General features: G+C 34.0%; 1 protein-coding gene across 1 annotated transcript in view; it reads left to right on the forward strand.

Moving 5' to 3' along the window:
• The window catches only part of LOC132188603 (monooxygenase 2-like), a 24,356-nt gene that overhangs the window by 9,327 nt on the left and 3,029 nt on the right, over positions 1-12,000 (forward strand). The window lies entirely within an intron of this gene.

Consider the following 12,000-nt stretch of genomic DNA (forward strand, 5'->3'; position numbering starts at 1 on the left):
ATATACCTAAATTAATAGGTAAATAATTGTATGTTTTACCTGCAAGTGCACAAGGTCAACAGAGTAGTATATGGTGCAAGTACATGATTATTCCCACGAGGATTGCTGAATTTTCGTTTAAAAATAAATTCCTTAAGTAAAACAGAGATTGATTGAGTTGATAATGATAAAAAGGTAGGGCTTTGATATCACTAATTATATTTAAGTAATATAACAATATGCCAGTGCTTTGATTATGTTATGCATATCTAATGTTTGTCAACCTAAGGGCATGGGTGTATACTCCTTAAGCTATAGATTTTCTTAAGCAACGAGTTAGACATAGGTGTATTCTCTAACTCTTCTCTTTCCTAAAGGATTTAGCATGGTATATACCAAGTTGTTCTTTAGAAAATCATATGTTCTATGGAAATCGACAAATACACGAGGCCTAGGGCATGGGTGTATACTCCCGGTTCCCCATGTTGATTAACCCAAGAATCGCGGTGTGGATTCTTTTGTCACTTATGTTAAACCCAAGACTCGATCATCCAAATTGATTTAACTAACTAATCTATACCACATGCATATGTTGATCAGGCACATACATATGAGGAATTCATGCAAGCAGGTATTAATCAAGTTAAATAGCACAACACGATCATTACAAAGGCGCCAATATTGAAATATTAATTAAACATAACTAGGACTTCAATCTAGTCCTACTAAATAAATTAGCTACACATAGAGTTGATGTTAAATATCTTCATAAAAGAAAAGAAAAGAAAAGAAAAGAATAAACCCGAGACTTGAACTTGAGAGCTCCTCTTCTTCTCATTTTCCAAGCCTACCTATTCTAAAGGCTTAAGAGTCTATTTATAGGCTTTAGAAGTACTTGGAAAAGTAGTAAACCCTAGGGATTTCGTAGGGTTTCAATCCTATTACAATTGGGAGTTAGAAAACTCTAATATGGAAATAGGGACATTCTGGCCGCCACCTTGAGTTGTCTCTTGCGCATGGGTGCGATCGATCGCAACCCGTGTGCGCTCGATCGCTCCTGGCCTGCTTTGTGCTATGTCCTCTCGGGTACTATGCTTGATCGCAGGTACCCTGTGATTGATCGCAGTGTCAAGGAGTTCCAATTTTCCCATCTTCTCTTTTTGAACTCAAATCTCCCAGTTTTACTTCATTTTCTTCCAAAAGCCTGTAAAAACATGAAAAACGCAAAAATGAAGTAAAATGGCCTAATTAATCAAAACCAAATGATTAAAACATGCAAGTTAAGGGTTGAAAATATAAATATTTTTTAGCATCTGACACGGGGAGCGGCTTCTGCCACGGGGTTTCACCTTTAATGTTAAAATGGGTGGTCACACCCCGATATGAAATTTGGCGGTCACCACCCCAAGTATTTTATTTTATTTGTTTTTATATTTTTATATTTTTATATTTTATTTTATAATTATTTTTAAATTTTAAATATTATTTTATTATTTTAAAGGTTTTTTAAGTTAGTGGGACACGTGCCGGGATCCTACTGGATAAAACTGACTGGCAGATCCCCTTAATTCCTAACTGAATCCCTCTAGATTTCAAGTGATCCTGATCCCAATGAACAAGAAATTTCTCTCGGTGATTTTGGAATTGAATTAAGCCAACACAAGAACTAACACGTTTCTCTCTCTTCCTTTAATAGTTAAAAAAAAAAAGAATAAACAAATATTTGAAAAAGAATATTTAAATGGAATAGTGAAAGTAGATTGGTAAAATAGTGAGGCTGTTGGGGCGTTCTAAAAAGGTGAATTATTTAAAGAACTAAAAGTGTACTTTTAATTATTTTAGTGAGACTACTAGGAATACTCTTATGCTTCACCATTCACCAATATTATTAAACGCTAGCCACCTTTTTTTGAAGTCTTTACACTTAGAAGTTGAAGTAGTCCAATGCATAAAAGTCTAAAGAAAAATATCAATTATTAAATGCTAGCCTCGTTTGTTCGAGTCTTTAGACTTGAGTGGCCAATAATATCCATTATCAACTTTGGTCAGCTGTCAGCTAGAAAGTTAAAGGTTTAAAGGTCTAAAGAAAATATGTGAATCCAATGAGTGGTGTGTTTGGCAAAGGAGCGGACCGATCGGACTCAAAATCTTAAAAAATTCTTTTTAAAATTAATCCCAATATTTTTACTTTTTATTTAACATTAATTACTTTTTATTATTATTTAAATAAAAAAATCACTATAAAATAAATTTTTTCACTTTTTTATATAAAACATTCTTACATTTTTTTTTTTTTTTTTCACATCAATCAAATTTAATACAGTTCCAGTCAACTTCCTCAAGTTCACTCATTTGCCAAACATAGCCGAGTAATTGAAGTCGTAGCCCACCGTGGTGCGTGGGCAAAATAAATTAATCCCCCGGCTGTTGCTAGTAGCCCACCTGAGCCACCTAGATTCTGGTAAGAGGATGAGAAACTAGAAAGCTAGATGTGGAATTTTTTCTTTTTGACGAAGGACTTTGTTTCGCTGTTCACTAAATGAAAGTGAAAGCTTAAAAGAAAAGAAAAAATGGATGTTAGGATGTATTTAATTTTCTTCGTTAGGGAAACTAAAACATGATTTGTAATCAATGTGGTTGCTGTAATTTTCTTTAGAACTTTACTTTTTCAAGTCATACATATATAGAAAGTCACGGTTTACACCAATGGTAGTATTGGGTAGCGCATATTGGATGATTGGATCTGTCAGTCACTCAACCTTCAACTCCAAGGACTTCAACAAAGCCATTTATGCATTGACTTCACTTTTCCAAACCATGCATACAAACTCACGGTTGGGACAGCTGGCCAAGTTAATGACATTGACGAAGCATGTACTGTGCATTTATTTGAAGAACCCAATTTTATGTATGTTACGTCAACAGGAATCCTCACCTCAATTACTTAAAGGGTCTCAGATATGGACTGTGCTCTCACCTTTTGAGAGGTAACAACTCTTTTTTTTTCAATATTTCCTTCTTTATTGTGCTATTGCAATGCTTATGGATAGGAAGACCAGTTTTGTGGTGGTCCTTTTGCATTGCTATCTTTCCTTAACTACTCTCTTCTGCATGTTTACATCTGCTTGTGGAAATCCAAATGTGATTTGCAAAGAAAGAGAAAGAGAAGCCCTCCTCACTTTCAAACAAGGTATCATTGACCCTTCGAATCGGTTCTCATCTTGGATTGGCGAAGAGTGTTGCATGTGGAGAGGAATTGGCTGTGGCAACATAACTGGGCATGTCGTTCAGCTAACTCTTACAAGTTACCCACCTGATGAATTTACCACATTTGGAGCTTTTGAGCAGACATTGTTAGGCGGGGTGATAAGTGATTCTCTGTTGGAATTAAAGCATCTTCACTATCTGGACCTAAGTTGGAATAGTTTTGAAGATCATCATATTCCAAGCTTCTTTGGTGGCCTCCAAAATTTAAGATATCTAAATTTATCAAATGCGGGTTTCACGGGTATAACTCCTCATCAGCTAGCAAATCTCTCTAACTTGCATTCTCTTGGAATTCAAGGTTTCTCCCTACAAGTTGACAATCTTGAATGGTTATCTCATCTTTCTTTGTTGGAATCTCTCGACCTGAGTTACATCAATCTTAGTAAAGCATCGAACTGGTTATAGGTGATGAATATGCTCTCTTCTCTATCTGAGTTGCGTTTGTCTAGTTGTGAGCTTGATAAGTATGATTCTATTCCTTAAGTTGACTTTTCATCTCTCATTGTGCTAGATCTTTCAGAAAACAACATTGTTTCTCTAACGGTTGACTGGATTAATAGTCTAACATCTCTTGTTACACTTGATTTAGAATTCACTTAGATCAAGGTTCCACTACTTCGAGTTGCTGTCCAAAATATGTCTTGTTTGAGAAATCTATATCTCTCTCGTAACAGCTTGTCTTCCACAGTCCTTGACTCGTTATACAATAAAACTACTCTTGAAAGACTTGATCTTGCATCTAACAATATTCGAGGTGTACTTCCTAGAGTCCTTGGATCCCTTTATCGATTGACGCATCTCGACTTGTCATACAATCACCTTGCAAGAAAGATACCAAGATTCTTGGGAAATTTTCGTAATCTCCAACACTAGATTTATCTTTGAACAACCTTGGATGGTGTGCATGAAGTTTTAGGAAATTCTTCTACAAGCATATCAAAAAATTTAGAGTTTTTATCTTTGGGAGGGATTCAACTTTCAGGTACTTTGCCTAATGAATTGGAAAAATATCAAAAGCTCTCTTCTCTTTATCTATGTAACATGCTTTCTAGTCCGATTCCCATGTCTATAGGAAATCTTTCTTCATTGAGGACACTTGATGTCTCTAGAAATCAATTAAATGGAACAATTCCTGTAAGTCTCGGACATCTTTCAAATCTTGAAGAGTTAGACATCTCTTACTATTTTTTTGACGGTTTTGTTTCTGATGTGCATTTTTCTAACCTAACCAAATTGAAAGCCCGTAAAGCCTCTTCAAACTTGTTGACTTTGTGAGTAAGTTCTAATTGGGTTCCTCCTTTTCAACTTAAAATATTAGCAATGGATTCATGGAGACTAGGGTCACGATTCCCTGCATGGCTTCAATCACAAAAGCATCTCCAACTTCTATCTCCATCGAATGCAACCATTCCAGATGTTATCCCTTCTTGGTTTTGGAGTCTATGTCCCCAAATCTTTTCGTTAGATCTTCTCAAAACCAAATTCATGGCAATATTCTAAATTTATCTTGTGGAGACTCAATCTACCTTGGTTCAAACAACTTTTTTGGCCCTCTCCCCCATATCTTTTCTTCTATTACGCATTTCGACCTTTCCAATAACTCATTCCATGGATCTCTTGTAAGAAATTCCATTAAGTCACATATATTATTGTATTACGGTATTCAGTAATTTATTCCAATTAAAAGCTTATTGTGTGAAATCAAATATTCTGAATTAAATTGCTAATTTAATTCTTGTGGAACAAGTATTTGATTTCAATCAAATATTCTGAATTAAATTGCTGATTTAATTCTTGTGGAACAAGTATTTGATTTCATTAGTGATTTTATTTTGTGGAATCAATTAGCTGTATTTATTTATTTTTATTCCTTGATGGGAGGAATAATTAAGGTAACAGCTCTAATTGAGGGTCTCTGACTTACCTACAAATAAGGCCTGTGTATTCCATCAATTGGCACTCACTGGTAGGCATAGGTCAGAAGAACCTCTCAATATTTTTTGTTTTCCAGATTTGTTTCTGTGAAGCTGTTCTTCAATTGGCTTGAGCAAAGCATGGCTAGAGGTATTTATATAATTATTCATTCCGCTGCTAATTTTATTGTCAATTAGCATTTAATTATATATTGAATTCTTACATCTCTTTCTCCCCTCGTATATGAACATGAAGATAAAATGAGCGATGTGAATTTTCTTGATTTTTCAAAAAATCTTTTATCCGAAGAGCTTCCTGACTGTTGGATGAACTATTCTAACTTACAAGTGTTAATCTTAGGGAGCAATAAGCTAACAGGAAATATATCAAGTTCTTTAGGCTCTCTATCTGCGCTTGAGTTGTTGTCCTTGAAAAGAAACAATCTATCTGGAGATGTAGCATTATCCATGCAAAATTGCAAAGGCCTAGTGATTGTCGATCTCAGTGAGAATATCATTTGTCTGGCGGCTTATCTGTTTGGTTGAGAAATAGTTCAGCCTCTCTTAAAGCTCTTGAGTTTCGATCAAACAGGTTTCATGGTAGTATTCCTCAGGAGTTTTGTAACTTCAATTCACTTTAAATCATGGACCATGCACATAGCAAATTATTAGGATCCACGTTGTCAACATAATGTAGGGTTTTCTAAATAATATTTGTTGGGATCTATAGATTAATTTTAAAAATTCAGTTATGTCATTTTGACCTTAATAATGTTTTTATATATTCCACAATTCTTTTAGAAATTTAATTTCTATTTTAGTTTGTTAAAATCAAGTTTGAACATTATTAAAATTTTTGAGTGGAATATTAAATTAATGATCTATTTAAAATTGATTTAGATCCTAATTTTTTTTGAAAAATTAATCCCTGCATATAAATGTTGACATAAAGCAGAGTCTTATAAATGAGAAAATTCTCTATGTTATGGCATTGGAGATTGGAATATATCTCTATAAAGAATAAAAGGTCGATAAATGATAGAGTTTTTACGACTTTTGAAATTTACTATCTTTGGTATTTATGTGGACTGCATTAAGGAAAAACAGACCAAGTATACCACTAAATATGCCAACAAAAGGGTTTTTGAGATTCTTGAGATGATGTACAAAGTGTAGACCTTTTCCATACTTCTTGCCTAAATGGTTAGAGATATTCTATCTCTTTTGGTAATAACCATATAAGGTTGATATATCTCTATTTTCTAAATCATAAGATTGGGGCATTAAATGCTTTCAGTACCTATAAGGTAGAAGTAGAGAAACAAAACAAAAGAAAGTGAAGATCGTAAGATCTGATAGAGGCAGATAGTATTATGATAGGTACATGAAAAGGGGACATGAAAGGTAATACTAATATTCTATTCTCTTAATGGAGTGAAGCCTTGAAAATTGTTGTGTATACATTTAACTGGGTTCCATTCAGGGTTGTCCATAAGACACATAAATTAAGGAATGAATGGAACCAAGTTCAAATTGTTTACACATATGGGGTTGTCTTGCTATAGTGAGGATTTATAATCCACACCTAAGGTAATTAGCTTCAAGGACAACTAGCGGAATTTTATTGGTTATACAATAAACTCCAAGGGGTTTAGGTTTTACTGTTCTTCATTTAGTCCTAGAATTGTTGAGTCTAGATATTCAAAATTTCTAGAGGACGCTGAACTTAGTGGGAGTTCTTATCCTCAAGGGATTGAATTAGAGGAAGCACAAGAGTTGACTGAAGCCTCTTCAGATGAAGGGTGTTTGATTGTGCTTAAAGAAAATCAAATTGATTATCTTGAACCACAATCAGTTTCTAAACAGTCAACTCATAAGGAACAAATTCAGAATGAGCCTACTGAGACTTTGTCAAAAGTAAAGGAAATAGGATTAAGAAGATTCTCTAGAATAAGGTGACCAACAATCCCTAGTGATTATGTTGTATATTTCCAGGAGTCTGATTTTTATGTCGGACCAAAAGACGATCCAAAATTGTTTTCACATCCTTTTGGGTGGAGATAACTTCACATTGTGTTTCAATGCCATGAAGGAGGAGATGAAATCTTTGGCTAAAATTCAAGTCTGCAATCTTGTTGACTTACCAGAGGGAGTTGTAGCCATAGGCTGCAAATGGGTTTACAAAACCTAAAAGGATGCTTCCTGGTAATGTTGAACGATATAAAGCTAGATTTGTAGCCAATGATCTTACTCAAAAGGAAGGCATTGATTATCATGGTATGAGTAGCTCATTTTGGTTTAAAGCTATATCAAAAGGATGTGAAAAACAATTTTCTTGAATGAGGATCTTAAGGAGGAGGTGTACATAAGACAACTTAAGAACTTTTTTTTTTATAACAGTCAGAAAGCTTGCAAATTAAGGAAATCTATTAATGGACTAAGATATGTCTCTCATCAATGGTATACAAAATTTTACAAGTATTACCTCACATGGGTTTATTGAAAACCTTGTTAATCATTGAATATACCTTAAGGTCAGTGAGAGTAAAGTTGCATGTCTTTTAGTCATGTATATAGATAATATTTTGCTTGCAAGCACTAATTTAGGTTTGCTACATAAAATTCCTCTCACTAAAGTTTTGGGAGAGATTCAGAATGAAGAACTATGAATCTTCAGTAGCACCTATTATTAAAAGGGATAATGTCCCAAAATGTATTGGAACAAAGGTAGATGAAAAATATTCCATATGTATGCACAGGTCTACATTAGACCTGACATTGAAATAACAGTTGGACTATTGGGTCAATTTAGTATTATGGAATATGCAATGAACCAAGAACTACAGTTTAACCTAAAGATACACTTACCATTTGTTGGTGTTTATTCAAGTTTGATTTTTGCTAAATGTGTAGATAGTAGAGAATCAACTTCAGTATATATGTACTAAAGATGCAGTAAGCGGACTACAGTTGCTACATCTACCATGAAAGCAAAAGTCATTACATGCTGTGAATTAATTACACATGCATTATGGTTGAGACATTTTTGTTAAAGGTCTCAAGATTGTCGATTTTATAGTTAGACCCATAAAGATCTTCTGAGTTAATTCTACTACAGTTATCTTTTCTAAGAATAAACTGAGTAGAAGCAGAAGTATGTATATCGACATAAAGTATCACTATGAAAGAGAGCATTAAGTGACAATAAGTGTCTATTGAGCATATAAGTATTGAATTAATGATTGTGGATCCCATGACTAAAGGTTTATCGGTAAAGAAAGTATAAAGTCATGTAGAATATACGGGATTCATTAATTCATTTGTGCTAAGTTTCTCTTTAATTGGTCTATAGACATAAAGGTAATGTTATAAAGATTTTTGTGTGCATATATATTATTCTTATCCGTGGGGATAAAATTAAAGTTAGACCTGAATGACTTATAGGAAGTTCATTCATAAAGTACATTATCCATAAAGTACTCATTTAGGGAGGTATTACACATCGTGATACATGGAAGGGACGGCTTATCATATAAAAGTTTTACCACCATGATTCGTGTGTAGTATTCCTTAAGTGAGTGGGAGGATTCCAAGAATGGTTGGAATAAATAAAGTATTGGTCATATCATAGAACTGAACACCATAAGGAATTTATGTGTCATAAGGGCCAAGTGGGAGAATGTAAGAAATTCCATTAAAGTATGTCCATTATGTCACATATATTATTGTATTACGGTATGCAGTAATTTATTCCAATTAAAAGCTTATTATGTGAAATCAAATATTCTGAATTAAATTGCTAATTTAATTCTTGTGGAACAAGTATTTGATTTCAATCAAATATTCTGAATTAAATTGCTGATTTAATTCTTGCGGAACAAGTATTTGATTTCATTACTGATTTTATTTTGTGGAATCAATTAGCTGTATTTATTTATTTTTATTCCTTATTGGGAGGAATAATTAAGGTAACAGCTCTAATTGAGGGTCCCTGACCTACCTATAAATAAGGCCTGTGTATTCCATCAATTGGCACTCACTGGTAGGCATAGGTTAGAAGAACCTCTCAATATTTTTTGTTTTCCAGATTTGTTTCTGTGAAGCTGTTCTTCAATTGGCTTAAGCAAAGCATGGCTAGAGGTATTTATATAATTATTCATTCCACTGCTAATTTTATTGTCAATTAGCATTTAATTATATATTGAATTCTTACATCTCTTTCTCCCCTCGTATATGAACATGAAGATAAAATGAGCGATGTGAATTTTCTTGATTTTTCAAAAAATATTTTATCCGGAAAACTTCCTGACTGTTGGATGAACTATTCTAACTTACAAGTGTTAATCTTAGGGAGCAATAAGCAAACAGGAAATATATCAAGTTCCTTAGGCTCTCTATCTGCGCTTGAGTTGTTGTCCTTGAAAAGAAACCATCTATCTGGATATGTAGCATTATCCATGCAAAATTGCAAAGGTCTAGTGATTGTCGATCTCAGTGAGAATATCATTTGTCTGGCGGCTTATCTGTTTGGTTGAGAAATAGTTCAGCCTCTCTTAAGGCTCTTGAGCTTCGATCAAACGGGTTTCATGGTAGTATTCCTCAGGAGTTTTGTAACTTCAATTCACTTTAAATCATGGACCTTGCACATAACAAATTATCAGGATCCATTCCACGATGCTTTGGTAATTTAAGCGTCATGGTGAGACAAGTCAGTGTAATTCCATACATTTTTACTTTGGGAAAAATATTCTTGATAATGAAGGGAGCAGAGTATGAATATAATAGATGGTCACTTGCTCTCGTTACAAGCATGGACCTCTCGAACAACAATTTAATTGGAGAAATCCTTGAGGAACTCACAAGTCTTTACGGCATACGATCCTTGAATTTGTCAAATAATCAACTCCATGGAAAGATTTATGAGAAAATCAATACCTTGACATTATTGGAATCTCTCGATATCTCAATAAATCAACTCACAGGTGTAATACCTCAAAGCATGGCGAGTTTAACATTCTTGAGTCATTTGAACTTATCATACAACACCTTCTCAGGTAGAATTCCGTCTAGCACTCAGCTTCAAAGCTTTAGTGCATTGAGTTTCATTGGGAACTATGATCTTTGTGGTCCTCCACTTACGTCTAACTTCGTTGGAGATAACTCATCCCTTGGGCCAACACCAAATGTTGATGATGAAGGCTGCGAGAACGGTGGGTGGATTGACATGAAGTGGTTTTATATGGGCATGCCATTTGGATTTGTAGTGGCGTTAAATGTGTATGGGTTCAGCATTGGGGGTAGAGTGTTTTTAATTTTTAATTTTTATTTTAGTAGGCTAAAAGTCAGTGACAGTGATGATGAAGGTGATGGTATTAATTTTTTTTCCCTGGGCGGCTTAGATTAGGAAGTAGTACCAAAACCGAAGGAATCTTGAAATATTTAATTTTGTTTTGGTACCCAAGTCAAGCAATAGTGTAAAGTATAGTCTTCGGAAACAAAGCATATAGCATAAAGGAGATTCATTGGACATGGACAATGTCAGTTTCAAAAGCAGAATGATCAGGAGATGGACACTGTACAGGCTGCAGCCCCATCTCTCAACAAGCTTCCCCACCCAGAAGACTTCGTGGAAGTAATCCGAGTCTTTTGGTATATTTAATTTTCTTGGAATAGTGTAAAGTCATCTTGGAATATTTAATTTTCTTCTTGGTAGCCAAGTCAAGCATTAGTGTAAAGTATGGTCTTTGGAAACAAAGCATATAGTATAAAGGAGATTCATTGGATATGGACAATGTCAGTTTCAAAAGCAGAATGATGAAGAGATGGACATTGTGCAGCCCCATCTCTCCACAAGCTTCCCCACCCAGAAGACTTCGTGGAAGTAATCCGAGTCTTCTCTCTCTCAATTGAAAAATTGCTTCACTCATTGTTGACATCATAGCGACCTTTACATCATATTGGGACGCATTTCCACCACCTCTTTCTCCTTCTATTAAACAGAATTTAACGAACCAATGGCAATGAACTTATTTGGCTTAATTAAAAAAAAAAAAAAAAAATCTATTAACAAAAGGCGCTGTTTGGCTGTTAAAGAAATGAAAAAGGAAGCTGCAAAAGTTTTATACTATAAATGTAATAAATTTCTTTTGTTAACAAAACTTTAAACAAGATTTTTGAGAATTGAAAAACCTTTAACATTTCTCATATATTAACAATATGTCGTTTATGTTAAATCATCAATTATTTCAAAAGATTAAGTTGATAGGAATAAGTAAATTTAATTATTTAATTATTACTTTAACAATTTCAACGAGTAAAACGGTAAGCCTTTTCAATATGCTTGGTTTGTGTCACACTCATTAGCATGGATAACTTGATCGGTTCAGATTGAGTGATGCATATTTATATAGAAAATTCATTCATTCCTCTGAAAGCAATATGTTTGTTTATTTTATTGAAGCCGATTTCATAAGTAAAATGGATCAAGTTGTTATTTTTGGCTTCCTTTTAAGTAGAAAATTGAAAAAATAAAATAAAAAAATTATGCCCATGGCTGGTGTTGGGTACAGAACTATTGCATCCTCCATCGCTGCCTGAGTTTTTTGTGTGGGTATATTGGGACAACAGTATTTTTTATTTTTTATTTTTATTATTTTGCCCTGGGCGGCTAGATTTGGAGCCTAGTGCACGTTGATGGCTAGTAGTACCATAACCGAAGGACTCTTGAAAAAACCAATGTCATTTTGTTTTGTATCCAAATCAAACAAACTAAAAGCATATACCATAAAAGAATATTTTTTCTAAGGAAAAAAAAGAAAGTGTAGCACAATCAAATGCTATT

The sequence above is a fragment of the Corylus avellana genome, chromosome ca1 (genome assembly GCF_901000735.1).
Source record: "Corylus avellana chromosome ca1, CavTom2PMs-1.0".
In the NCBI taxonomy this organism is placed as follows: Eukaryota; Viridiplantae; Streptophyta; class Magnoliopsida; order Fagales; family Betulaceae; genus Corylus; species Corylus avellana.